Source organism: Pelodiscus sinensis, unplaced genomic scaffold, assembly GCF_049634645.1.
Source record: "Pelodiscus sinensis isolate JC-2024 unplaced genomic scaffold, ASM4963464v1 ctg35, whole genome shotgun sequence".
In the NCBI taxonomy this organism is placed as follows: domain Eukaryota; kingdom Metazoa; phylum Chordata; order Testudines; family Trionychidae; genus Pelodiscus; species Pelodiscus sinensis.
Window position 1 is genome coordinate 7,170,327 of NW_027465908.1, and position 22,509 is coordinate 7,192,835.

The following is a 22,509-nucleotide window of genomic DNA, read 5'->3' on the forward strand; positions in this document are numbered from 1 at the left end:
GCATGTGGAAGTGTGGACGTTTTCTTGCGCATGACTTTGTTGCACAAGAACCCTTGCGCAAGATGTTCTTGCACAAGAAGCCACGAGTGTAGACATAGCCTTAGAGATATATCTAAAAGGAGATGTTAATACAAAGTTATATGAGAGTGATAATATTACAGGGAATTATCCACAGTTGTCTGTAGATGCAAATATATATGCAAATATCTTCTTTCACACTGATGGGCATGAATACAAAGATTAAGGCAAGACTACACAACACACAGGCCCTATGTAAATCAGTTCTGCTGATGTTAATAAAATGCAATATTTTCCCCATTTCCAACCATATCACAGCAGTTTAATGAGCAAGGGCAGTCCAGGAATTTAACTACTAAAACACATCTCAGCAGAAATTGCGGAAGAGGCTCTTGCACAAGAAGGAGCTGTCTACGCTGCCCCTTCTTGCGCAAGAAAAACGCTTTTGTGCAATGCCGTTATATCTATTACCTTTCAGGAAGAACGGCATTGCACAAGAGGGTTTTTCTTGTGCCAGAAGGGGCAGTGTAGATGCTCCTTCTGGCACAAGAGCTTCTTCTGAAACAACTGGTGGCTCATTAGGTATGCAAATGATGCTCAGCGATATTCCATGCTTAGCCTCATTTGCATATTACTCGCACAAGAAGCCGCGAGTGTAGACATAGCTCTAGGCAGGTTAGGCTGAGATGGGAGGAGGCACCGCTGGGGTTGAGGCTCCTCAGTGGTGCCTTGACAGGGACCAGGGCATTGCAGCCACATAGGCCAAGGCCAATGGCAGCACCTCCAGCCTCTGGGACGTCTGTGGCCTTTGCTGCAAGGGGACACAAAACCAGGTAAGGTTCCCCCTGATGCCCAGATCCCCCAAGACCCGGCAGCCCCAGCTTGCTCCAACACCTTCCGTTCTCCCCACCCGCTCTCCTGGCCACACATGGCACTTCTTGGTGCTTCTCAAGCCAGGCCCTGCAAGGAGCCACCAGGTCAGGAACCAGCCCTTGGAGCTCGGCTTGCACCGGAACCGGCAGTTTCCCACCATGTCTCCCTTGAGAAGAGGCGACTTGTTCCCCTTCTTCTACCTCACGTCTCCCTTGTTTCTGTTCCTTTCTCCCAGAGCCCCCTTCTTCTCCTGGGCTGCGAGGAGCATCACTGGGATGGTTTCTCATATCCCAGCACTGGGCCATCTCTCCGGTGACAGGAGACGGGGCTGGTTTCAGGATTTCTTTTAGCGCAGCAGCAAGCAAGGGGAGATGGAGGAAAATCAACCCCATTTGCAAGCTTTGTGTGAAAGAGGGGTGTGAGCTGGGGAGCCTGCCCCCCCAGAAGGGGCATTTGGGTGCACCCAGGAGCAGCAAGAATTCAGTCCCTCAGGCCAGTGCATTGGGGACAATGTGTGAGCCCTTCCATGAGCATTTTCTGCTCCCACTGGGGAAGGCAGCTGGGCAGGACCAGCCTGCAGCCCACGTCCCTTTCAGCCCCAGGTGCAGGAGGTAACAGAGAGGGGAGGAAAGACCATGGCCAGAGCCTCCTCCCAGCAGTCTGGCCCTGCGCAGAGTCTGTGCATGATGGAGCCTCTCCCAGCAGGGCTACGGCCTGTTCCCTGCAAAGTGCTCAGCTGGTTCATTTTTTGCAGGCCCATTGTATGTGTCCCTGTGGCTTCATTTACAGTTTTCAGTCTTTACATTTGCATCCCTTTTTGGAAAGAGGGTGCAAGTGTAAACATACCCTACATAGCAAGAGTTGGCCTCCGGCAGTTGAGCCTGGCAATGTCCCTACTGCGGGAACCCAAAGGGAGCAAAGAGCAGAAGTACTGGTGGGGTGCCCTCTGAACTTGATTTAGTGAGTGTTAGTTGGACTAGCTAAATTAAACTTCAGAAGATTGATTGTGGCCATTCCTCCCCCACTGGGTGTGATTCTTGTTCTTCTGCACAGCATAGCCCAGGTAGACCAAGGACCTTCAGATCACACCCTTGCTTAATTGATGGGAATAGAAACCAGCAGATTTGAACTTGTTTCAGTTGAGATGGGTTTAACTGGTTTATGTGCATTGATCCAGGAACACATTAGGGGTTTGTAGTAATTTTAAGAATCTCTGCACAGCAGAAATCCAGAATGTGATGCAACTGGAGATGCAAAGGTTTCAATGAAGCCGATCAACTTTCAGGGGGCACTTGGAGTTGAACGAGGAACCACTTTGCCTGCAGTCAAACACTTTACTACTGAGCTACACCCCCGTTACACTTGCTTGTTTGCATCCAGTGTTAGGAAATTAGCCGCTGGCAGCACTGTCTGCAGGAGCAGGTGGTGCCTTGCACACATGGTGGGGGGAGGACGGCCCTCTATGGGGTCACACATGTGTGGGGTCCCCCAACCTACGATCAGCATGACACGTCATGATAGTGCATCATCCCCTGTGCTCCCGCCTGCCCTGTGTGTGTTGCAACCTCACAGCACTCACCTGATGTTCCCTCCCAGGTGCCTGAGGACATTTGGGAGGCCTCCTGCATCTGGGGGACCGGTTCCAGGGTGAGGGTCACAATGTTCCTGGAATCCTCCTTCTTCTCATCCTGGAGCTGCTGGTCAACAGGTTTGTCGTCCTGAAGCTGCAGCCGCTGCTGCCCAGGTGTCTCCATCCCAGACTCCACAACTGTCCCTGGAGACAGGGGTTCTCCAACCCCCAGGACTTGGTCCAGTTCCTCACAGTATGCACAGTGCTTCGGAGCTTCCCCAGTGCGGGAACTGTGCTCACGGGCCCTCACATACCCCTGCCGCAATTTCTTGACCTTGGCTCTGGGGTGGGTGGAGGTGGCCTTTCTTTGCAAGGCCATCATCCATTCAGCCATAAATATCTGCATTCCTCTGCCTGGACTGCAGGGCCTGCAGAGACTCCTCCTTGGACCACAGCTTTATCTCTGGCCCAGACCATGACAGTGCCCGGCACTTGCTGCCACTGGCTTGGTCCTGTGATGTGTCTATGGAAGGGCCAGAGGGGTCTCTGGGGGCTTGTGCCTGTGACATAGCTCTCTGAGAGGCTGGAAGCGCTCCATCTTAGCCAACTGGATAGTGAAATTATACTAAAATAATTGGTTAAGGTAGAACTAAGCGGTACTTGAATTTCTCTTTATAAACTGGGGTCCAAGAAGGAGACCAGCAAGATGAAGAAAAGGGGAGAAGAGAAGAGGAAGGAAAAGGGAAAGGAAGACCAAGAAGGAGGAGGGAAGACCTTGAAGCAGAACTCACCTCCAAGGCAGCCTAACAGCAGAACTGCCAGGACTCCTCTGCACAGCTGTTGCAATGGTTTGCTGTGTGAACTCTGTGGCAGGTGACATTAGGGCTGTGCACTGGGATTATTTACCAGTTTCCCTGGCTTCATTATTCCCAGAGCTGTGATGGCCGAGTGGTTAAGGTGTTGGACTTGAAATCCAATAGGGTTTCCCTGTGCAGGTTCAAATCCTGCTCACAGCAAGGTCTGTGTTTTGCCCACACCTCTTCCTCAGGCAGCAAGGGCCTCTGTGAGTTACCAGCAGTGGGGCTGTTACTGTTGGCATCAGGACTGGATTAAGGGGTGAGCTAGTGGGGCAGCTGCCAGCAGGCACTGCGTGCCTTGCTCCTGGCAGACTACAGCAGCTGCCCTGGGACTGGAGCTGCATTAACCTCCACAGCACCTGTCAGCAGTGCCCTTCCCCATGCAGCTGTGGGGCTCTGCATGGCCTGCCCCAGGGGACCCTGGGTTGCATGCCAGTGGTGGTGGCAGGGCCAGGCTGGGCAGCACAAGAGCATCCTGCTACCACAAGCTCCACGCATGGAGCGGGAGGGGCTGTATATGCACTGTGCACCCAGGGTGGAGCCGCACATGCACCATGAGCCCGGGGGCAGTGCCACATGCCCGGAGCACTAGAATGGCTCAGGCTGGCTGTGGTCAGCATCTAACTAATTGCACCATTAGGCCATGTCTTCACTCGGGTGGAGATTTCTGCTGCAATCCATCTCCCAGAGTTTGATTTAGCAAGTCTAGATAAGACTCTCTAAATCAAACCCAGAGGGCACCTGCACCAATACACACTGCGCCTGCTCTTTGCTGCCATCCTCCTTCCACTGTTAGGACACCAGCAAACAGTAAAACCTACTCCAGATATGTGTTGGGATATGGTGGAAAGAAGAGACACATTGGCCTCACCACAAGGCACCCCCGGGAGTTGAAACCAGGATCTTCTATTTACAAGGCAGGTGCTTTAGCCAACTAAGCCATGGTGCCCTCCTTGAAAGCAGCCCTCAAACTGTTCTACTTTATGGTTCCAGAGAACATGTTCCCATTCCAAAGTGCAGCCGCTCACCGTTCCCCTCCAGCTCTTGCCATGACTCAAGGCCTGTGCAGCCCAAGACACTTGATTGGCAGTCGGTACCCAAAACCATTTTGTCAATTGTAGCACCAGGCCCCAAAGGGACAGACCCAAGGCAGCCACCTGGTCCTTTGAGCTGGAGTTGAATCAGTTGAATCAGCAACCTAAGGACACTTGCCGAGCACCGGCTACAGGCCTCTGCTCCGCCAGCTGAGCTATGGAAGGTGCCTGGAGCAGGCTGCTTTGCCTATGTTGGAAGAGCAAGAGCAGGGAGAACAGCCCCTTCCTAGCCCAGCCTCCTCCCCCCCCCCCCAATGCCAGCCCCGTGCTCAAGGGCTTTGGAAAGGGGCCTCGCCAAAGTAGCTCCCCCCTTGCTCCCACTCAGCCTCTGCCAGAACTGCCCCTCCTCAGGCTCTGCCTTGTCACCTTGTCACCAGACAGACCCTGCTCTGTTCCAGCCCCCTCACCCTGAGTCATTCCTGGAGCTGGTGGGACTAGACAGCTGCTGTCCTATGGGATGTGACACTTCTTGGGGAACCATCACCCAGTTCCCATGGGCTTCCCAATCACCTCTCCGAAGGTCATAGTTCCATACTCCAGGTGGGACTTGAACCCACAACCCCTGGCTCCAGAAGCCAGCACCTTGTCCATTAGGCTGCTGAGGCCAAACAAGAAATGAAGAGAAGGGACAAAAATTCCCTGTCCCAAAGGCTCACCCCTCACATTGGCTGGGCAGACACGTCCCTCCCCTCTATCCCAGCAGACACGTCTGCAGCCCCTGGCAGGGAGGCGCCTGGGCAGGTCGCTGGCAGAGCTGAGCCCGGGCTGGCAGCAGTGCAGGCTGGTCGGCCACAGTCCTGGGAGAGCAGCTGGGGGGCTCGGCTGGGGGGCGACGGGCCCGTGTGCTCTGCTGCTCACTGACGAGCTGGCTGCCCAAGTGTCCACACAGACGCTTCTTCAATCCCCACCCCCCTCAGCCGCCCACCCCCAGCCTCTTCCAGCACAGCCTGCCCCACCCCCCACAGGGCTTCCACAGGGGCCTCTGTCCCAGGGGGAATGGGGAGCCCCTGCCCCCGGCACCCACCCACCCTGCTGCTGCTCCCCCCAGAGCAGAGGATTCACCCGGTACAAGTAAGTGCCTCTGTCCCCCCTGACCCCGGCTCCTGGGTTCCCTCCTGTTTAGCTGCCTGGCTCCAGGTAAGGTCACATGAGACTGCTCATATCACCCCCTCAGCACGGAGCCCTGGGCAGCCGCCCTGCTCGCTCAGGTCTCAGGCTGGCAGGGCCTGCAGGGATACTGGGTTTGAATGACAAGGTGTTGGAGCAGCTATTAAAAGGCTTCTTCCTTGGCAGGGGCATTGTGCTTGTGGATTGGCTGTTTTTTGGATGCCTGGTGCTTGCACATGCAGCTGGGCTTTAGCAAATCAGAACGATGCGAGTCGTGAGTAACCCAGCGCCTCTGGAAATGGGAGTGGAGTAAAAAGTACAATATTGTCTAAAAAAATAAAATAACTTGAATAAAAATCAAAGTGTGACCAAAATAAATTACTTGAGTAAAGTACAAATACCCAAAAAAGGTTTTGAGTAGTGTGATCAAGTATTTCTACTTTATTACTTTCCACCTCTGCCCAGCAGGCAGGGGTTCTTGGCCCCTTGCTGGTCTGAGGACTGGCAGTTTGTTACCACTGACTTAGAGGAGCCCCAGGAACTGCAGTTTCAGGAAGAAACAGCAGGGGCTCGTCTACACTGGCCCCTTTTCCGGAACGGGCATGTAAATTTCACCAGTCGTCGTAGGGAAATCCGCGGGGGATTTAAATATCCCCCGCGGCATTTAAATAAAAATGTCTGCCGCTTTTTTCCGGCTTTTAAAAAAGCCGGAAAAGAGCGTCTACACTGGCCCCGATCCTCCGGAAAAAGTGCCCTTTTCCGGAGGGTCTTATTCCTACTTCAAAGTCGGGGCCAGTGTGGATGCTCTCTTGTTTAAGAAAGCTCCGATGGTTCGATGGCCATTTTAGCCATTGGGCTTTGTTGCACAAGAAATTAACGTTGCTGTCTACACTGGCCCTCTTGCGCAAGAATACTTGACAAGAGGGCTTATCCGTGAGTGGGCGCGTCAGAGTGTTTGCGCAAGAACCACTGATATTGTACGTTACAAACTCAGTGTTCTGACGCAAATACTCGCAGCCAGTGTAGACAGGCGGCAAGATCTTTCGCAAAATCTTGCCAATGTAGACATAGCTGAACTGCTCTGGTCCTGATCCTGATGTTTTCATGCTTTTCTCTCACCTGCTGCTGGGTCTTTTTCCATTTGCTTCTCACTCTGGATTTAGCCAGACCCTTGGATCTGCCTCATGCCTTGTCCCCCATCTGTTCCCTAGTGGCCCTGCGGGAGGCAGAGATTAGCCGCAGCCCAGTGTTAATTATCCCTTGGGTTAGTGTCTTTCTCCCATAACGTGTAGCTAAGATATTTGTTAGTAACTGGCAGGCGCCGCGGGGGGCTCACCCCCGAACAGAGACACACGACCTCAATATTGGGGCACAAGACAAAACTCACCTGCTCCTGGAACAGGAACACTGACGAGCAGCGAGGCCCCTCCCTGGCAGCACCGAGCAGTGAGAGCTGAGTGAAGGGGGAGGCAGGACCAGGGGGAGAAGGCTCCAGGACTGTGTGAGAGGGAGGCTCTGCCCTGGCCAGTGGGGAATCGTTGCCTCTCCGAGGGGCCCAGGCCTGGTGGGTCATTTCCCCCGGTTACTGAGTGGGGGCTGGAGCCAGTTCTGGGTTGTCTCCTTCAACAACCAAACTGAACCAATGGATCTTGTGCCGACCTGACACTGCGCTGGGCTAGTGCTGTGTGTGCCACAGAGCTTCCTGCAGGGCTGCCCACATGGGAGAGAGGAGGGGCAGTTAGAGTCACCCAGCTCCACCCCTTCTGAAAATGGCAAGTGTTGTCTTAGCAGTGCCAGGGAGGTGGGAAGGAGCCTGATATAACCTCTTGGGTCACAGCTGCTGTCACATGTGACACTGAGGTGAGAAAAGAGACTAGTAAGTTGTCACATGAAACTGTTACCCACCAGTTCTGTGATTATTGGGGAACCAGAACATGGTCGCCTGTCAGCCTTGTGCTCTTGGGGAGTCAGGGAGTGATACTCATGGAAAACCATCCCCCTCCCTCAGGCCTCTGCTAGAATCAAAGACAAAGCAAAGAAAAGGCCAGGGAAGACACACCTAAACTGCTTCAGACAAGGGTGATACAATTAAGGAAACACCCCAGCCTCATTTACATTAAAGATGGAACAGAGGGACATCTCATTAGCATACAGAATGGAGAGCAGCTCTTCCAAGGCAGGAACCGCACTGAACTATGGGACACCGAAAGCAGAGAAGCACTGCCTGATGGGAAATCCCTGCTCCAGATGCTAATGAACCTAGGCCTGCTCACACCCAAATTAGTCATTATCAGACCAATTCTAGTAACGATCCTATTGACATCTAAAATACTGAAACTGCCAAGTTGCATTGTGAGCTCGTTCAAGGAACATCCCCCATAACCAGGTGTGATCAGTCTCTATTGTCTCCCCTCTTTCTCTTTGAACTATCCCTATAAAACTCCTATCCTTGCCCCAAGAAAACTGTTCTGATACCTGGACTTAAACTGCATCAGTTCCATTGAGACTTCTTCATCTCCTGTCTGATCGTGCTGGGGGCTCTGTCCTGCTTTTCTCCTGCCCTCTGGACCCCCGGCTACCATCATCATCTGGGAACCCCGATCAGTGCAAGCTCCGTGGAGTGGTGAGGTGTCTCTCTCTCTCTCTCTCTCTTTCTCTCTCTCTCAACTATCTCTCTAAGCATAGCCTCCTGACTCTGCCCTGTGTAAACTGTTATATGGTTACCTAACATTTGTAAGCAGCTTCAATTTAGATTTAATATTGTAATTGTTAGATTTAATATTGTAACTGTTTGATATCTATTCACTACTCAGAAATAAATCACTTTCATTGTTAAGCTGGTTGCTTCTCTCTCTTTCTTTCTCTTTTGCTCACTCTTCCTTAAGGGGTGTTGTTTTGGCTTCCCCATTCGCTCTGCAACAACGCTTCTTGTACCCAAGCAAAAGATCCCTGTAGTGCCCAAAATCCTGTGGGGTTTGCTCATCGTGTGGTTTACCTGTGAATGACTGTGGTGTGAAAGTGGGGATAAGGGGTGCTGAACCTGGGGGCTTATGAGGATGGCAGCTTAAAGTGCTGTTTAATCCAGCCCACGGAGTCCAAAGGCACATGAGGGTGCAGTGTGGCATTGCTGTGAAACCCAGCCAGCTGAGTCCAGGGACATATGAGGGGGTCAGCTTGTGAGTGCTGAGTACCCAGTCCTCTCAGACGTGCTCTGTTAGTGGGGGTGAGTGTCTGTGTGTGTTGCTAAGGTGGGAAGAACCCCATCCTGAGGAACCTAGTTCCTGCAGGAGAGCTCCAGTGGGAGGGGGAATTGGCAGCAGGGAGAATTCAGCTCCATATGAGAGCCCAAGTAAGCACCAACAGCACACTGATAGAACTGTTAACCTTCCCCCAGTCCCATAAGGGTAACCCTGATAAATGAGCATACCCCAGAGTATTGGGCAAATCTGGTAACAAAACTGTAGGCTGGTTTCCCTGACTGGGAATTGAACCCAGGCCACAGTAGTGAGCGTGTTGGATCCTAACCACTAGACCATCAGGGACACGTGAAACATGACTTTTTGCTCACCTACACCAGCCTTTCACAGGCCATTTTCTGTCCACTTCAGGATGGGGGGCAGGTCCATTCTCCCTTGCCCAGAGGCGACAAGAACAGAAACCAAACAGAACATCAAAGCAGCCAGACTGAGTCATGTGAGTTGCCCAACGAGCCCAGGATCCTGTCTCACGACAGCAGCCGATTTCATTGTCCCGAGGGAATCCTCAGGACAGACAGTTATTAAGTGATCCCTCCTGTCACCCATTCCCAGCTTCTAGAATACACCAGCTAGGGACACCTGCCCTGTCCATCCTGGTTAAATGCCAGTGATTGACTTTTCCTGCATTAAATTATCCAGTTCTGTTTTAGACCTCCTTGTAGATTTCACCTTCACAACATCCTCTGGCAAGGAGTTCCACTGGGTACAAAAATGTTTCCTTTTGGTTCATTTTTAACTTGGTTTCTGGGCTCCCTGAGGCCCTTTCACACACAAGGGCTTTCTCTGCAGCGTACTGGGGGGAGAAACCCCTGAGCCAGTGACACGGACTGACCTGGGCGCAGGCCAACAAGGGGGATTTCAGTGAAGCTACATGTGAATGGATCCATCTAGTAACCCCTGCCAGCCACACACACAAGGGAGGGGACTTTAGCCAAGGAAGCAAGGACTCTGAGGGAGGGTTGGAAGCGAAGGGGATTAATCAGATGGACGGGAGTTTCCAATGCTGGGCTGTGGCTAAGGTGGATGAGGGGATGTCACAGGGCACTAACACGGCAAGGGGACCAGAGAGGCCCTGCTGCACCGAGAGACATGGCAAAGCCTGGGATTGAACCAGGGACCTTTAAATATTTCATCTTAGGCTCCCCACACTGAGCTACCCATAAACCCCTCTAGCTGGTTATTAACTGTCCGGGATGTCTGGCAGCCGTGTCACTAACATGATGCCGTCGTGCCCGGCCCAGGAAGGCGCGACTGGTGTTTCCTGCCACCTGCAGTTTGACTGGCTCCTTCCCCCCATTCCTGCCTTAGCTCCCGGGCTGACCTGGCAGCTGAAGTGGTCGGGGGCCCAGCAGCCTGGGCAGGGAGTCAGGTGGCCAGACCCTGGTGGCAAGAGTCTTGGTGCTACTTGTTTCCCTGCCCCCTCTGGTGCCCTCACTCCCCACCCGCAGCCCCTGCTGCCTGCCTGGGTCCCTGTGCTGTGTCAGACGCTCAATGAACCCTCCTGTTTCACACGGGCTGGGAGTGGCTCTGGGCGAGGGCACAGGGCTGTGTCATTCCCTGTGGGAGCGGGAGGCCCCCGGAGCCCAGAGCGAGTGGACTCCCCAAGGGGCGCACGGTGAGAGACAGGGGGCTGGCGGCTCAGGGAGGGGCGGTCCCAGGAGGCAGAGGGCACCTGTGACTCTGGGCTGGCAGCTGACACTCTGCTCCTTGCTTCCCTCCCGCTGCTTCACCTCCCAGGGCTTCTTTCTCCTTCCCTGTCCATAGCAGGCAGCTACACAAAGGCAGGTCACCAAACCAGACACCCCTGTGGCCAGCATGGGGCTTGCACCCACGACCTGGGCGTTATCAGCATCAAGCTCTAAACAGCTGAGCCAGCAGCCCACGAGGGGCCCTTTGGGAAAGACCCCACAGGCAGCTGCAGGGACGTCTCTGCCGCTGCCATGAGCTCGTCTCTGATGGGGCCACGGGCGACTCACTGAGATGTGGGCTGGCTAGTGCAGAGTCAGAGGAGCAGGAGCCTGGGTGGGTTCAGGGGGGCCATGAGCAGGAGCAGGTTCGGGGGAGGGGCTGCTGGGCCACTGAAGCAGGTGACCAGGTGGTTGGCAGCAGCACTGTGGGCTGGGCACATGGTCCCATCACCTGGACATATGGAGCCTCCCTCTGTGGCTTGGGCTGGAGGAGCCTTGGGCCAGCCACTGCAGCAGCAGGAATTTGGGATCAGGTCACCCCACTGGGGACAATGGAGGGAAGAGAAGAGTTTTCCCTGCCATTAGGGGAAAGCTGGCCAGACCCTTTTAGCCACTGGGTCTGTGCAGACTGGATCCTCCTCCTACCAGTTCTCTGGCCTCAGTCCTGCAAAGCTCTCAGCCTTTTGCCTGTTTCTGCTTCCCTGTCCATAGCAGGCAGCTAAAGTGTGTGTCGGGGGGGGGGGGGGAGGGGAGTAGTCACCACAGCAAACAATCACATGGCCAGCATAGGGCTTGAACCCATGCCCTTGGCGTTATTAGCACCACGCTCTAACCAACTGAGCTAGCTGGCCTTCAGAAGCTGAGCTCACAAATGGCCCTTTCAGAAAGGCGCCTCGTCTCTGACAGGGCCACTAGCAACTCACTGTGATTTGGGCTCACTAGTCCAGATGCTTTGAGGTTTGGTCAAGGTGGCTGGCGGCCGGCATGGTGCACTGAGACCCAGGGCAAAGAAGCAGCTGGAATCTCTTGCTGCCAGCACCTTGCCTCCCAGCTTCTTCCCTGTCGGCAGCAGCCGCAGCCCCTTTCGGCCACTGGGAAGAGAGGCAGGAATGGGGCCAAGTAGCGAGTCAGGCTGAGGGGGGCAGGCAAAGCTCATCTTGTCTTGCAGGGCCACTGGCAACAGCTTGTCTCTTGTGCGCTGCTGCTGAGGAGAAAAACACCCTGAGAGGGACCAGAAAGACCCATTTAAAAGATTGTTTTGGGGGGGGGGGGGCACCTGCTAGCGCCAGGGGGCAAGAGTCAGAACCTGGCAGCTCCTGGGGACCACACAAGAGACCACAAGGGTAAGCAGCAAGCTCCAGGCAGGTTACGTTTTAGGGCCCAGCCCATCTCAGCCAGGCAGACCATAGCATCAGACTGAGCTCCAGGGGCATCAGACACCCAGCAGGAGGCACAGAACTCTCTCTCTGGGGAGCCTGCAGATAAGGAGCCCAAAGCTCATAAAGTTGGAGGGATTTTTTGCAAAAAAGAAATCTCTGCTGTCTACACTGGCCCTTTTGCACAAAAGTCTTTTGGAAAAAGACTTTTGCCCGAATGGGAGCAGCACAGTATTTCCGCAAAAAGCACTGATTTCTTACCGTAGGGAGTCAGCGCTTTTGCAGAAATTCAAGCGGCCAGTGTTGACAGCTGGCAAGTTTTTCCGGAAAAGCAGCTGATTTTCCGGAAAAACTGGCCCGTCGAGAGACAGCCCATGGAACCTACATGAGCCAGTAGTGATTCAATTAGGCTGAACTGGAGTTCTGGCTCATGGCCACTGGGACCAGCTTTGCTTGTTTCCTTCCACCCAGAGCCCCCTTCTTCTCCTGGGCTGCAAGGAGCCTCCCTGGGATGCCCTGAGACAGGCACAGGGCTCTGCCTCCCCATAACCAGCCCCTCCCCACCCAACCGGCTTTGGCAGAACAACCGGCTTTGGCTAGCTAGACTGCTCCCTTCTTACACACTTTGAAATGTCCATTCCTAAACAGGACTGTGTGGCCTAAAAGAAAAGGCATCTGACTTTGGGTCAGAAGACTGAAGGGTTGAGTCCCTTTGCACTTGTGTTGACTGTGCTTGTGGGTTCTGGTGTCTTATGCTTGGAATTGTTCTCTGTAACAACGTGTGTCCATTGGAAGGCCTCTAGCTATTTGGCAGATCTAAACTAAAACCTTCTGCAGGCAGAGTGGCAGCAATTAATTATAATGCCTGAGCTCATGTTCCACCTAAATGGCATTTCAATAGGGTCACACTAGGCTGTGACCAGGGGGTCTGATCCTATTGACCCCACCGTCACCAAGTAAGAAACAGATCCAAGGGTGGGTAGAGAGAACTTAGTTAACAGCATTTGTTCAGAAAAAAAACTGCTTAGCAATAGTTGTGTTTGTGCAATTGGCATTCTATGATTATCATCCTCACTTTCCTATTGTTTGTCTGTGGGATCACTGTCTGGTTTGTAACTGTTTCTGTCGACTGTATCATTAATGTTGCTGGGGGAAAATCAACAAAGGCGGTGCAGTATGATTGGTTAGGTAAATCATAATAGTATGTTAGCTTTGGTTAGTAACATTATACTAAAATAATTGGTTAAGCAGGACTAAATTATCACTATATAGATAAGAAGAAGGAAAAGGGGAAACGAGAAGAGGAAGAAGGAGGAAAAGGGAAAGGAAGGGAGAAGACCAAGGAGGAGGAGGGAGACCTGGAAGCAGAACTCACCTCCAAGGCAGCCTCAGACCAGAGCAGCCAGGACCCCTCTGCATGACCGTTGAAATGGTTTGCTGTGTGAATTCTGACAGGTGACGTCAGGCCTGGGCACTGGAATTATTTACCAGTTTCCCTGAGCTACTAAGACTCAGAGCTGTGATGGCCGAGTGGTTAAAATGTTGGACTAGAAATCCAATAAGGTTTCCCTGTGCAGGTTCAAATCCTGCTCACAGTGAGGTTTGTGTTTTGGTCACACCCCTTCCTAGGGCAACAAGGTACCCAAACTATGAGACTCCTGAGAAGAACGTGCCTGTCCCAGCAGAAGGGACACATGGGCTATGTCTACACTTGTAGCTTCTTGCATGAGTAATATGCAAATGAGGCTAAGTGTAGAATATTGCTGAGCCTCATTTGCATAGCTAATGAGCCACCACTTTTTTCAGAAGAGACTCTTGCACCAGAAGGAGCATCTACACTGCCCCTTCTTGCGCAAGAATAACCCTCCTGCGCAACGCCGTTACACCTATTACTTTTCACTAAACACCATTATCAGACTACCCGGTGCACATTCCTACCTTCCTTTGTGCACACAACATACAAGGGGCTCTAATTACTGGCCACCTGCCTTTCACACAGATCATTGATCCTCGTGACTTTCAAGTACATTCACATGGCAGCTGTTTAAACATAATGTGCTTCTATTGCATGATCAGCACCAGAGTCTGGGAGTTAAGGAAGGGCGCCACCCAGCATGGGGCTTGAACCCAAAAGTAGCTCAACCTACACACAAAAGTAGCTCAAAGCTGGAGCTGCTGTGGAAGGAGGTGAAGCTACAGAAGCTGACAGGGGACAATCAGCGGGCGGAGGGTTATTTTTTCTCCCCCCGGGCTGATGTGGCTAGAACTGAGGAGAAGAAAATCCTCTTCCCTTCCCCTCAGAAGATGGAAATTGCAGTTGGTTCTCTCTTTGGTTCTACTAAAGCTGGACCCCAGGACTAGACTTTTTCTTTCTAAAACCCTGGTGAAAAATGAGAGCCAATTGCTCACAGGCTGAGAATGTGAGTTAAGGAAGGGCACCGCCCAGCATGGGGCTTGAACCCATGACTCTGAGATTAAGAGTCTCACGCTCTACCAACTGAGCTAGCCAGGCTGTGTGGGAAAAGATTCCTAATATCCCATCTCACGGTAACAGGAGCCAAGTGTTCTCCACTGCCTGCCTCAAGGCTCTTTCTTGCCCCTAATGTGGGGTTCTGGTCTGTGGAGAGGTTTGAACTCGAACCCCACTCCCGACACACCCACTTCTTTCCCCACAAGGAACGGCCCCATTTCCATCTCTCCAGGGACAGGAGAAGGGCTCTGGCCTGTTCTCTGCAAAATGCTCAGCCTGTTTCATTTTCTGCAGGAACGAGTGGGATCCATGCGCCCTGTTCCCCAGTGAGAGGTATGTGTCCTCTCCCCCCTTTCCACAGACACAGCAGACCAGGGGGCTATGAGCCTCCAGAGGCCCCTTCCTACTTGGCCTCCCACAAAGCTGGGGTGAAAAGCTGCTAGACACCAGCCCTCCTGGGCCAAGCCATGGCAGAGGTAGCAGGATTCACTCCCATCTTCTCCTGCCTGTGCCCTGATGCTGAGGGGCCGGCCTCTTTCCTGCTGCCCCAACTCTTATTCCCACAATGCACTTTGTGCAGGGGCCATTGGTCTTTCTGCCAAGGTGCGTGGCTGGGAGCCAGGACCCTTCCTAAAATATACAAATCCCCCGTCCCCCCCCAGGGGCCAGGTGAGTGACTTGCCTTGCATATGTGACAGCATCAGACCCCTCCCACCTGCCTGCTCAGTGTGCAGACCAAGCCCAAGGGTAGCACCTGGGTTGTGTGTTACACAAAAGCCTCTTGTTCCCTGCTCAGTTCCCAACACTGGCTGCTGATGCTAACTTCCATGGGGGTGTAGCTCAGTGGTAGAGTCTTTGACTGCAGATCAACTGGTCCTTATCTCAACTCCAAGTGCCCCCTTGGAAAAAGTTCCTTCTAGTGTAAACATTTTCCTTTCCAGTTCCATCATAATCTGGCTTTACATTGCTTGAGGTTCTTGACATTAATAAGAACCCTTAATGCAGAGCTACTCAACTTTGGGAGCCCTGGCAGCCATAATCAATGGCATTTAACCAGGATGGACAGGGCAGGTGTCCCTAGCTGGTGAATTCCAGAAGCTGGGAATGGGCGACGGGAGGGATCATTTCATAACTGTCTGTCCTGAGGATTCCCTCGGGACAATGAAATCGGCTGCTGTTGTGAGACAGGATCCTGGGCTAGTTTGGCAACTGGCATGGCCCAGTCTGGCTGTTCTGATGTTCTGTTTGGTTTCTGTTCTTGTCCCCTCTGGCCAATGGAAAATGGAGCCTCATCCTGAAGGGGACAGAAAGTGGCCAGTGAAAGGCAAGGGTAGTTAAGGAGAGACTCACGTTCATGTGTCCGTGATGGTCTAGTGACTAGGATTCAGCATTTTAACTACTGAGGCCTTGGTTCAGTTCCCAGTCAGGGAAACCAGCCTCATCTGTATTAATGAAATCTGTCTGGTCTTTGCCCTTTTCCATCACAGGAGGGCCAGTGGCTGAGGGAGGGGAGGGGCTGGGGTGCCAGAGGCAGGCTCTGGCTGGGAGACACTCCCAGCAGCCAAGCACATTTCTCAGGCAGCCCCTTCCCTGCGCAGAGAGCACAGGTCACACGCCTGGGTGAATAAGAGCTTGTGGGGACTGGCCAGGGCTTCAAGCAGGCAGCTCCCATTGGCCACACACAAGCTGGGAGCAGGGACTAGGCCTGAAGCCTTTTCCTCTACAGCTGAGACACACAAAGGGCCCAGCAGCCCCTTCTCTCAGCTGTGCGTGGGGGCAGGGCGAGCAGGGAATCTGCCTGAGGCTTCTTGCTGCCATGTTGGGTGGCTTCATGGGCTGGATCCAGCCCGCTGGCCTGTATTGCCCAGGCCTGGCGTAGAGGGACCCTTGGCTCTGGGCTGTGGGGGAGGGGCGCTGTGGAAAGGCCAGTCTGGCCTTCCTGGGCAGGGCATGACGACATGCGGCCAAACATCCTGGACAGAGAATTACAGGCCACACAGGGCTCTTATCACAGCCAAAGTAGCTCAGTGGGGAGAGCGTTAGACTGAAGATCTAAAGGTCCCTGGTTCAATCCCAGGCTTTGGCATGCTCCAATAGGGGCTAATTACTTCAAGTTGATGGTTTTGCTTGGAGCTGTTATCACAACCTGCACTGCAGGAGAAAAGGGGAGATGAGCTGCATCCTGGGGCTCTTCCTGCTTTCTCTTGGCCCTGGGTCTCTATCCTGCCACAGGGCAGGCACAAGGGCTACTGTTGGGGGGAATCAGGTGACACCACAAACAACACTCCCTGTTGGCAGTGCTGGAACACGGCACCACATGAGCATGTTGCTAGCACCCATGTCTCCCCCCCCCAGGACCACTAGAGATGTCCTTGCACCCTGGGGCTGTCTGTCTGGGCCATGCACTCACACACACTGGCCCCTTCCTTTCTAGGACAGGGCTCCTGCTGTTCCTTGCTTTACTCAACCTGGGAGTTGGGCTTATCCCCAAGCAGCAGGGGCTGTGTTTACCTGGGGAGACACAAATAGCAGCAGAAACCCCTGTTCCCACTTTCTGCTTGGCTTTGAACCAGGAGCCTTTTGCACATTAAGCAAACACGATAACCACTACCCCACAGAAAGAGAAACATGCTGGTCAGTTTTTTTCTGTACATAAACTTGGACAAATATTCTGTTACTAATTCTTTGCCCAAGGCAGAGCAAGAGCAGGGAACAAGACCCCCCTCCCCCCAATACTTCTCTAGACCCTTTGCTCCCAACATGGGGGGGCTGTGTGCCTCGGGAGGAGTGACCCACATCATATCCCCAACATTTCTGCCCTTCATGGATGGACCTTTGGGGGAGGCCCAGACGCTCCATCCTCTCACTCAACTCCTATCACACACTGGAGCAGGGCAACCCCCAGGGGTAGGGCTGAGCCATGGGGTGCTGGGCAAGGGGCAGAGGCTGCAGGAGCTGAGCGTTTCCCTAGAGCCCAGGGACCCATAAGGAGGCACCATGCTCTGTGTCTCTCTCGGAAGGCACAGAAAGGGATTGACTGGGGACAGGGAGAGTGTCTATGGGGTTGTGCAGTTTGTTGCCCTGGTTAGGGCGTGGCCAAAACACAGGCCTCACTGTGAGCAGGATTTGAACCTGCGCAGGGAAACCCTATTGGATTTCTAGTCCAACGCCTTAACCACTCGGCCACCACAGCTGTGAAGTCAGCAGTGCTCCAGGATCAGGGACAGTGGTAAATAATCCCAGTGCCCAGGCCTGACCTCACCCACCCCACATATTACACACAGCAAAAATGGCTCCAGAATAGGGCAAGCTTGGGGGCTCATTGCTGGGCCCTGGGGTGAAGCATTAAACTAGCTCCCTCCTGCGGGGCCTGTGAGTGTTGCTGTCCCTGCTGTACAGACAGGGCCATGGAGACAGGGAGATATTCACTGAATGGGCCAAGGTCACCCAGCGAGTTAGAGCCCAGCTCTGCCCCCAGCTCCCTGCCCCACCCACCGATGTGCTGACTCCCTGGCTGCCAGGGGGCTGTTTGCATTGGCCTCTTTTGTTTTCTTTTCTGCTGGGAGACATTGGGACAGTTGGCCAGGGCGTCCCGCAGTTGCCATCTCCCTCTGTGCAGGGGCTGTCCAGAGCCCCGACTAGCAAACGCTGACACTGCTGTTAGGTCCAGACCAGAGGGGAGTGTTTAAGGGTTATTTCAGAAGAAGGGTTTTCTCCCCAAATAACTGCATCTAAACGGTGTTTTTTATTTCATAATATTTTGAAACAGCACCCGGACACGATTATGCAAATAGAGCGCGGGATATTTAAATCTCGGTTTCATTTACAATTTTGAATGTCTCCATTTGCATCCCTCTCCTGAAGGAGACTGCAAGTGTCAACATGTCCTGGGTGTTGCAACCTCCCAGCACTCACCTGATGTTCCCTCCCCGCTGCCTGAAGACGTTTGGGAGTCCTCCTGCGTCTCCTGGAGCTGCAGGTCATCAGCGTTGTCATCCTGAAGCTGCAGCTGCTGCTTCCCAGGTGTCTCCATCCCAGACTCCACAACTCTCCCTGGAGACAGGGGCTCCCCACACCCCGGGATTCGGTCCAGTTCCTCTCAGTATGCACAGTGCTGCGGTGCTTCCCCAGAGCGGGACCTGCCCTCACGGGCCCTCACATACCCCTCCCGCAATTCGTTGACCTTGGGTCTGACTTGGTCTAGGATGCAGGAGGGGGGAGGTGGCCTTTCTCTGCAAGGCCATCGGCCATTGGGCCATATGTTAGATAATTTCATGGAGGTTAGGTCCATAAAAGGCTATTAGCCAGGGGATAAAATGGTGTCCCTGGCCTCTGTTTGTCAGAGGCTGGAGACGGATGGCAGGAGACAAATCGCTTGATCATTGTCTTCGGTCCACCCCCTCTGGGGCACCTGGTGCTGGCCACTGTCGGCAGACAGGACACTGGGCTAGACGGACCTTAGATCTGACCCAGTACGGCCGTTCTTATGTTCTTATGTTCATAAATGTCTGCATTCCTCCTCCTGGACTGCCGGGCCTGCAGAGACTCCCCCTCGGATCACAGCTCCAAGAGGGTCTTTATCTCTGGCCCAGACACTGACAGTGCCCAGTGTTTCTGCCCCTTGCTTGGTCCTGTGATGTGTCCCTGAAGGGGTCTCTGGGGGCTTGTGCCTGTGACATGACTCTCCGGAAGGCAGACGTGCTCGATCTTAGGCAAAGGACCCAGAAACAACACTTTACAGCAACAAACACAAGGACGGCTCTTGGTCCGCATCCCTGGGCCACACAGAGTATCCAGAAGTCACTTCCCCACCTCTCCCTTGGCTGCTCTAGAGCTCAGCCCAAAGTCTGATAAACTCTACTCTCCCACCCAACAACCTCTGGGACTCCTCTTCCGCCCAGCTCCTTAAACCATGAAGAGTGCAGGGCAGCCACTACCCCAGCGTCACCACTTCTGGTCTTTGCCTAATGGCCAAGAAGTTCTGCTTTACCCAAACCACACAGGCACCCTCTTGCCTCCAGCTAGCCTTATTTTCCCAGACACTTCCAAGGCAGGCATTGGTGGTATAGTGGTGCGCATAGCTGCCTTCCAAGCAGTTGACTTGGGTTTGAATCCCAGCCAATGCAATGTAAAGAGGGAGCATCAAATCTCCTTACTGAGGTTTTACTTGAACCCTGAAAAACAGGCACAAACGGGTTCTGCAGCTGGGGGCTGCCTCTCACCCCTCTTCATCCTCTCCGAGATCCTGCACAGTAATCTGGTTCCTCCCACACATACCTCTGCTGTGACTCCTTGATCTTGTCTCTGACTTGGTCTAGGATGTGGGGGTAGAAGGGAGGTGGCCTTTCTTTGCTAGGCCATTGGCCATTTGGCCAAAAATGTCGGCATTCCTCCGCATGGACTGCAGGGCCTGCAGAGACTCCTCCTGGGACCACAGCTCCAAGAGGGTCTGTATCTGTGGCCCAGACAATGACAGTGCCTGGAGTTTGCTGCCCCTGGCTTGATTTGATTCCCAGCGAATGCAAGGTGGGAAGGGAACAGGCAGCCTCCTGGGGGAGATCTTATTTAACCCTGAGCAACAGGCACAAGTGGGTCCCACAACCAAGGGCTCCCTCTCACCGCTTTTCGTTGGGAGCAGCTCAAAAAAAAACTAATTTGGCTGTTGTGGGGTCTGCATGGGGCTTGTACCCGTGACCTGGGCATTATTAGCATCAAGCTCTAAACAGCTGAGCCAGCAGGCCTATGAGTAGCCCCACAATAGAGGGAAGAGAAGAGTTTTCCTGCTATTGGGGGAAGCCGGCCAGGCCAAGGCCCTTTTAGCCACTGGGTCTGTGCAGTCTGGAGCCTCCTCTTACCAGTTTTCTGGCCTATTTCCTGAAAAGCTCACAGTCTTTTGCCTGTTTCTCTTTCCCTGTCCATAGCAGGCAGCTAAAGGAGGGAGACAGGGGTAGAACAGTCACCACAGCAAACGTATCTGTGGCCACCACAGGGCTTGAACCCAAGACCTTGGCATTACTAGTTTCATGCATTAAGCAATTTTACTAGCCAGCCAACCCAAACACAGCTCACAAATAGCCCTTTTAGAAAGGCGTGTCCGGCAGCTGAAGGGCTGTCTCTGCAGCTGCCAATGGCTCTTCTCTGACAGGGCCACTAGCGACTCACCGTGATGTGGGCTGGCTAGTCCAGCTGGTTTGACATTTGGTCAAGATGGCTGCTGGCTGGCATGGTGCACTGAGACCCAGGGCAAAGAGGCAGCTGGAATCTCTTGCTATCAGCATCTTACCTCCCAGCTTCTTCCCTGTCAGCAGCAGCCACAGCCCCTTTCAGGCTCTGAGACAGCCCAGCAGTTCCATGGGTGGCCAGGGGAGGCCTCTTCTGTGTCCCAGAAGGACCTGGGAAAATGTGAGCAAAGGAAGCAACAAGGAACCACTGGGAATTGAACCCAGGATCTGCTGTTTAGAAGGAGCAAGCTAAGCCATGGTGCCCCCCTCAAGCTGTTGGGTGAAACTGCTCTGTGGTCCCCGACAACACCTTTGACTCCCAAAGTGCAGCAATTTCCTTCCAGCCCTGGCTGTGTCTGCGGCTGAGCCGCACAAAGGAAGATACAAGATCCCTGCTGGGGTCTTTGCCGGATGAACATGCCTGAGGAAAGAAGCTGGAAGCGCAACAGACACACAAAAGGGGACGTGGGACAGTTTGAGTAGCACACGAGGCTGGTGGCGCAGCTCAGCCAGGGACCTTATCCACTCACAGAGTTTCACAGCTTCTCCACGCCCCGAACCCCACCAGGCAAACTGCTTTGCCCGCACCATGCTCAGGGCCTGGGGATTTTCTGTCCTTTTGCCAGACCAAATAACTAGCCCTGTGCTCCTCTGGAGTCTCTGCCTTTCATGGGCCTTCTCATCCTCAGACTCCTCTTTGTCTCCAGACAGACTCTGCTCTGCTACATCCACCTCTTGCTGTCTGTCACTCCTGGGCCTTCTAGAGTAAAATGTGCCCCTTCATTCTGACTTTGAATACCTGGGGTTTTAGGAGCCAGATCTGCACCTAACACAAGCTAGTGAGGAGTCTGGACACCTTCTGCAGAGAAGGAGACAGTAACTGCAGAGCATCCTTGCCAACTATTTCAGAGAGCAGAGAAATGCAAACTCTTTGTCAGTGAAAGGAAACTGTCACCCCAGGTGGGACAATCCCTGCCTTAGGAGGCCAGTGCCTTGTCCATTAGGCCACTGGCAACTGGGGCACACAGAGAAGCCTGGCAGGGAAAGAAATTCACCCTTCTAAATGTCCCTTCTTCAACTTTTAGCTCCTAATGAATCCCCTTTGAAGAAGCCAGATACACAGGAAGGGCTGATCACACCCCTCTGAAAATCAGCTTTCCATGGGTATAGGCAGCTGGCTCCAAGTCATGGGCCTTGACATCTCGTCTCCCTCCCGAATCCAGGGACGTGTCTCCCACCGCTGCAGCCTCCTGAGGCTCTATGGCCGTGTCCGTTCAGCAGGGACAGCAACACTCACAGCCCCACAGGAGGGCCCCTGGCCTAGCAATGTGGCCCCCTGAGCAGCCTCTGATGTTCCCTGCTTGAGCCCCAGAACCAGCCCTGAGTGACGGGGAAGAGGGGAAGCAGCTCACACATGCCAAGGGGCTGGCCAGGGGCAGGACATGAGCCTGCAAGGCAGCAGTGACATCACAAGGAACTTTTACAGCACCTCAGCTCATTGGCTTGGAGGCAGTGACCTCACAGAGCAACCATGGCAACAGCCAGGTGGGACAGGGGCAATCTCAGAGACCCCCCATGGCCTGGCTGCCTGGAATCTCCTTTGTGAGGTTTTCCCTTGAACTCACCTCTAAGGCAGCCTCAGACCAGAGCGCCCAGGACCCCTCTGCATGACTGCTGAAAGGGTTTGCCGTGTGAATTCTGTGGGTCAGGTGACGTCAGGCCTGGGCACTGAGATTATTTACCAGTTTTCCTGGGCTGCTGTTATTTAGAGCTGTGATGGCCGAGTGGTTAAGGTGTTGGACTAGAAACCCAATAGGGTTTCCCTGCGTAGGTTTGAATTCTGCTCACAGTGAGGTCTGTGTTTTGGCCACACCCCTTCCTAGGGCAACATGGTACCCAAACCCTGAGAAGAACATGCCTGTCCCGTCAGAAGGGACACCTGCAGAAGGCAACAGAGGCTACAAAAGCAGGAGAGAAC

General features: G+C 53.6%; 1 protein-coding gene and 7 non-coding genes across 8 annotated transcripts in view; 4 read left to right on the forward strand and 4 right to left on the reverse strand.

The window, feature by feature from the left end:
• The window catches only part of LOC142818207 (uncharacterized), a 115,434-nt gene that overhangs the window by 34,147 nt on the left and 58,778 nt on the right, over positions 1–22,509 (reverse strand).
• Positions 3,396–3,477, forward strand: TRNAS-UGA (transfer RNA serine (anticodon UGA)). Its single transcript has one exon. It is a non-coding gene; the product is annotated as a tRNA-Ser (tRNA).
• Positions 11,242–11,315, reverse strand: TRNAI-AAU (transfer RNA isoleucine (anticodon AAU)). Its single transcript has one exon. It is a non-coding gene; the product is annotated as a tRNA-Ile (tRNA).
• TRNAS-AGA (transfer RNA serine (anticodon AGA)) lies at positions 13,357–13,438 on the forward strand. The gene has a single exon. It is a non-coding gene; the product is annotated as a tRNA-Ser (tRNA).
• TRNAK-CUU (transfer RNA lysine (anticodon CUU)) lies at positions 14,280–14,352 on the reverse strand. The gene has a single exon. It is a non-coding gene; the product is annotated as a tRNA-Lys (tRNA).
• TRNAF-GAA (transfer RNA phenylalanine (anticodon GAA)) lies at positions 16,324–16,396 on the forward strand. The gene has a single exon. It is a non-coding gene; the product is annotated as a tRNA-Phe (tRNA).
• Positions 17,422–17,503, reverse strand: TRNAS-AGA (transfer RNA serine (anticodon AGA)). The gene has a single exon. It is a non-coding gene; the product is annotated as a tRNA-Ser (tRNA).
• Positions 22,302–22,383, forward strand: TRNAS-AGA (transfer RNA serine (anticodon AGA)). Its single transcript has one exon. It is a non-coding gene; the product is annotated as a tRNA-Ser (tRNA).